The sequence below is a fragment of the Arachis duranensis genome, chromosome 9 (assembly GCF_000817695.3).
Source record: "Arachis duranensis cultivar V14167 chromosome 9, aradu.V14167.gnm2.J7QH, whole genome shotgun sequence".
In the NCBI taxonomy this organism is placed as follows: Eukaryota; Viridiplantae; Streptophyta; class Magnoliopsida; order Fabales; family Fabaceae; genus Arachis; species Arachis duranensis.
The window spans coordinates 106,834,325-106,840,116 of NC_029780.3; the positions used below are offsets into that span (position 1 = coordinate 106,834,325).

The window sequence follows — 5,792 nt, forward strand, 5'->3', positions numbered from 1 at the left end:
GCCGAATGGCCAGCCCCCGTAAACATGATCAAAGGATCATAAGGTAAACCAAAAAAATCCAAAGATGTCTAATACAATAGTAAAATGTCCTATTTATACTAGACTAGTTACTAGGGTTTACAGAAATAAGTCTAAATGCAGAAATCCACTTTCGGGGCCCACTTTGGTGTGTGCTTGGGCTGAGCTTGAGCTTTACATGTGCAGAGCCTTATTTTGGAGTTAAACGCCAAGTTGTAACGTCTGTTTGGCGTTTAACTTTGGTTTGTGACGTGTTTGTGGCGTTTTACTCGAGAATGCAGCATGGAACTGGCGTTGAATGCCAGTTTGCGTCGTCTTGATTCGAATAAAGTATGGACTATTATATATTGCTGGAAAGCTCTGGATGTCTAATTTCCAACGACGTTAAGAGCGCACCATTTGAAGTTCTGTAGCTCCAGAAAATCTATTTTGAGTGCAGGGAGGTCAGAATCCAACAGCATCAGCAGTCCTTTGTCAGCCTTCTATCAGAGTTTTGCTCAGGTCCCTCAATTTCAGCCAGAAAATACCTGAAATTACAGAAAAACACACAAACTCATAGTAAAGTCCAGAAATGTGAATTTTGCATAAAAACTAATAAAAACATCCCTAAAAGTAGCTAGATCCTACTAAAAACTACCTAAAAATAATGCCAAAAAGCGTATAAATTATCCGCTCATCACAACACCAAACTTAAATTGTTGCTTGTCCCCAAGCAACTGAAAATCAGATAGGATAAAAAGAAGATAATATACTATAAATCCCAAAATATCAATGAATATTAGTTCTAATTAGATGAGCAGGACTTGTAGCTTTTTGCTTCTGAAAAGTTTTGGCATCTCACTTTTTCCTTTGAAGTTTAGAATGATTGGCATCCATAGGAACTTAGAATTTCAGATAGTTAAGTATGTTGATTCTTGAACACATCTACTTTTATGAGTCTTGGCCGTGGCCCTAAGCACTTTGTTTTTCGGTATTACCACCGGATACATAAATGCCACAGACACATAACTGGGTGAACCTTTTGAGATTGTGACTTAGCTTTGCTAAAGTCCCCAGTTAGAGGTGTCCAGAGTTCTTAAGCACACTCTTTTTGCTTTGGATCACGACTTTAACCACTCAGTCTCAAGCTTTTAGCCGTTTAGGCCTGGATTTTATTTCCTTGGGCCCTCTTATCCATTGATGCTCAAAGCCTTGGATCCTTTTTACCCTTGCCTTTTAGTTTTAAGGGCTATTGGCTTTTTCTGCTTGCTTTTTCTTTTTCTTTTATATTTTTTTTCGCCAAATTTTTTTTGCAAGCTTCTTCTTCACTGCTTTTTCTTGCTTCAAGAATCAATTTTATGATTTTTCAGATCACCAATAACATTTCTCTTTTTCATCATTCTTTCAAGAGCCAACAATTTTAACATTCATAAACAACAAGATAAAAAATATGCATTGTTCAAGCAGTCATTCAGAAAACAAAAAGTATTGTCACCACATCAATATAATTAAACTAATTTCAAGGATAAATTCGAAACTCATGTACTTCTTGTTCTTGTCAATTAGAAACATTTTTCATTTAAGAGAGGTGAAGGATTCATGGAATTATTCATAGCCTTAAGGCATAGTTATTAGACACTAATGATCATGTAATAAAGACACAAATATAGATAAACATGAAGCTTAAAAACCGAAAAACAGAGAAATAAGAACAAGGAATGAGTCCACCTTAGTGATGGTGGCGCTTTCTTCTTGAAGAACCAATGATGTCATTGAGCTCTTCTATGTCTCTTCCTTGCTTTTGTTGCTCCTCCCTCATTGCTCTTTGATCTTCTCTAATCTCATGGAGAATGATGGAGTGCTCTTGATGTTCCACCCTTAATTGATCCATGTTGTAACTCAAGTCTTCTAGAGAAGTATTGAGTTGTTCCCAATAGTTGTTGGGAGGAAAGTGCATCCCTTGAGGCATCTCCGGGATTTCTTGGTGATGAGCTTCCTCATGCGTCTCTTGGGATCCATGAGTGGGCTCTCTTGTTTGCTCCATCCTCTTCTTAGTGATGGGCTTGTCCTCTTCAATGAGGATGTCTCCATCTATAACAACTCCAGCCGAGTAGCATAGATGGCAAATGAGATGAGGAAAAGCTAGCCTTGCCAAGGTAGAGGGCTTTTCGGCTATTTTGTAGAATTCAAGGGAAATGACTTCATGAACTTCTACTTCCTCTCCAATCATGATGCTATGGATCATGATGGCTCGATCCACAGTAACTTCGGATCGGTTGCTAGTGGGAATGATGGAGCGTTGGATGAATTCCAACCATCCTCTAGCCACAAGCTTTAGGTCTAGTCTTCTTAATTGAACCGGCTTGCCTTTTGAGTCTCTTTTCCATTGAGCTCTTTCCACATATATGTCCATAAGGACTTGGTCAAACCTTTGGTCAAAGTTGACCCTTCTAGTGTAGGGGCGTGCATCTTCTTCCATCATAGGCAAGTTGAATACCAACCTTACATTTTCCGGACTGAAATCTAAGTATTTCCCCCGAACCATTGTAAGATAATTCTTTGGATTCGGGTTCATACTTTGATCATGGTTCCTAGTGATCCATACATTGGCATAGAACTCTTGAACCATTAAGATTCTTTGTCTTCCCTTTCCCTTTTCTAGAGGTTTCTCCGGCCTTAGGTGCCATCAATGGTTATGGAAAAACAAAAAAGCTATGCTTTTACCACACCAAACTTAGAATATTGCTCGCCCTCGAGCAAAAGAAGAAAGAATAGAAGAAGAAGAAGAAAATATGGAGGAGAGGGAGAGAGATGTGTATTCGGCCAAGGGGGAGATGAGAGGGTTGTGTTGTGTGAAAATGAAGAAGGATGGAGGGGTTTATATAGTGAAAGGAGAGGGAGTTGGTTCGGCCATTTAGGGTGGGTTTTGGTGGGAAAGAAATTTTGAATTTGAAGGTAGGTGGAGTTTATGAGGAAGAGAAGATGGGTGTGAGTGGTGAAGAGGTGATAGGGAAGAGAGATTGAGGTAATTGGTGAAGGGTTTTGGGGAAGAGTGTTTATTGGATTGTGTGAAAAAGAGAGAGAGGGTGAGTTGAGGTAGGTAGGGATCCTGTGGGGTCCATAGATCCTGAGATAATCCTGTGGGGTCCTCTGATCCTGAGGTGTCAAGGATTTACATCCCTGCACCAATGAGGCGTGTAAAATGCCCTCTACATGCAATCCTGGCATTTAACGCCAGATTGATGCTTGTTTCTGGCATTAAACGCCAGCTCTATGCTTGTTTTGGGTGTTCAACACCCATCTGCAGCATGTTTCTGGCATTGAACGCCAGTTCCATGCTTGTTTCTGGCGTTCAACGCCAGCTCTCCTCAGGGTGTATTCCTGGCGTTTAAACGCCAGACTAGTGCTTATTTTTGGCGTTCAACGCCAGATCCATGCTCTGTTCTGGTGTTGAATGCCAGCCAGATGCTCCTTACTGGCGTTTAAACGTCAGTAAGCGCTTCCTCCAGGGTGTGCTGTTTCTTCTGCTATTTTTTATTCTATTTTTAGTTTTAGTATTTATTTTGCGACTCCACATGATCATGATCCTAATAAAACACAAAAGAACAATAAAATAAAAATTAAAATTAGAAAAATAAAAATTGGGTTGCCTCCCAATAAGCGCTTCTTTAATGTCAATAGCTTGACAGTGGGCTCTCATGGAGCCTCACAGGTGATCAGGTCAATGTTGTAGACTCCCAACACCAAACTTAGAGTTTGGCTGTGGCCTCCCAACACCAAATTTAGAGTTTGATTATGGGGACTTTGTTTGACTCTGTACTGAGAGAAGCTTTTCATGCTTCCTCTCCATGTATCCAGAAGAATAACCTTGAGCCTTAAACACAAGGTAGTCCCCATTCAATTGAAGAACTAATTCTCCTCTGTCAACATCAATCACAACTCCTGCTATGGCTAGGAAGGGTCTTCCAAGGATGATGCTTTCATCCTCCTCCTTCCTAGAGTCTAAGATTATGAAATCAGCAGGGATGTAAAGGCCTTCAACCTTCACTAACATGTCCTCTACCAATCCATAAACTTGTCTTACTGACTTGTCTACCATCTGTAATGAGAATGTGGTAGACTGTACCTCAATGATCTCTAGCTTCTCCATTACAGAGAGTGGCATAAGATTTATGCCTGACCCCAGGTCACATAGAGCCTTCTCAAAGGTCATGGTGCCTATGGTACAGGGTATTAATAATTTACCAGGGTTTTGTTTCTTTTGAGGTAAAGTTTGCTGAACCCATGTATCTAGTTCACTAATGAGCAATGGAGGTTCACCTTCCCAAGTTACATTACCAAACAACTTGGCATTCAGCTTCATGATGGCTCCTAGATATTGAGCAACTTGCTCTCTGGTTATATCTTCATCCTCTTTAGAGGAAGAATAGTCTTCAGAGCTCATGAATGGCAGAAGGAGGTTTAATAGGGAATTCCTTCTTGCTTGAGAGACGTCCCATGAGGTCTTCCTCATTGGGATTCACGTCCTCTCCTTCCTCTCTAGGTTCGGCCATGTTGATTATGTCAATGGCTTTGCACTCTCTTTTTGGATTCTCTTCAGTATTGCTTGGGAGAGTACTAGGAGGAGTTTCAGTGACTTTCTTACTCAGCTGGCCCACTTGTGCCTCTAAATTTCTGATGGAGGACCTTGTTTCACTCATGAAACTTAAAGTGGCCTTAGACAGCTCAGAGACTATGTTTGCTAAGTTAGAGGTGCTCTGCTCAGAATTCTCTGTCTGTTGCTGAAAATATGATGGAAAAGGCTTGCTATTGCTGAGCATATTTCTTCCACCATTATTAAAGCCTTGTTGAGGCTTTTGTTGATCATTCCATGAGAAATTTGGATGATTTCTCCATGAAGAATTATAGGTGTTTCTATAAGGTTCACCCATGTAATTTACCTCTGCTATTGTAGGGTTCTCAGGATCATAAACTTCTTTTTCAGAAGATGCCTCTTTAGTACTATTGGATGCATTTTGCAATCCATTCAGACTCTGAGAACAACATTTTGTTCTGAGCCAATATGGCATTCAGAGCATCAATTTCAAGAACTCCCTTCCTCTGAGGCGTCCCATTACTCATGGAATTCCTCTCAGAAGTGTACATGAATTGGTTGTTTGCAACCATGTCAATAAGTTCTTGAGCTTCTGTAGGCATTTTCTTTAGGTGAATGGATCCACCTGCAGAATGGTCCAGTGACATCTTAGAGAATTCAGATAAACCATAATAGAATATATCTAAAATGGTCCACTCTGAAAGCATGTCAGAAGGGCACCTTTTGGTCATCTGCTTGTATCTTTCCCAAGCTTCATAGAGGGATTCACCATCTTTTTGTTTGAAGGTATGAACATCCACTCTAAGCTTGCTCAGCTTTTGAGGAGGAAAGAACTTAGCCAAGAAGGCCGTGACCAGCTTATCCCAGGAGTCCAGGCTATTTTTAGGTTGTGAGTCCAACCATGTTCTAGCCCTGTCTCTTACAGTAAAAGGGAAAAGTATGAGCTTGTAGACTTCAGGATCTACTCCATTAGTCTTAACAGTCTCACAGATCTGCAAGAATTCAGTTAAAAACTGATAGGGATCTTCTGATGAAAGTCCATGGAACTTGTAGTTCTGTTGCATTAGAGCAACTAGTTGAGGTTTCAGCTCAAAGTTATTTGCTCCAATAGCAGGGATTGAGATGCTTCTTCCATCAAACTTGGAAGTAGGTGTAGTGTAGTCATCAAGCATCCTCCTTGCATTATTGTTGTTGGGTTCAG

At 40.5% G+C, this 5,792-nt stretch overlaps 1 non-coding gene across 1 annotated transcript; it reads left to right on the plus strand.

The window, feature by feature from the left end:
* Window positions 1-5,292: 5,292 nt before the first annotated feature.
* LOC127741897 (small nucleolar RNA R71) lies at window positions 5,293-5,400 on the plus strand. The gene has a single exon (XR_008003085.1). It is a non-coding gene; the product is annotated as a small nucleolar RNA R71 (small nucleolar RNA).
* The last annotated feature ends 392 nt before the right edge of the window (window positions 5,401-5,792 follow it).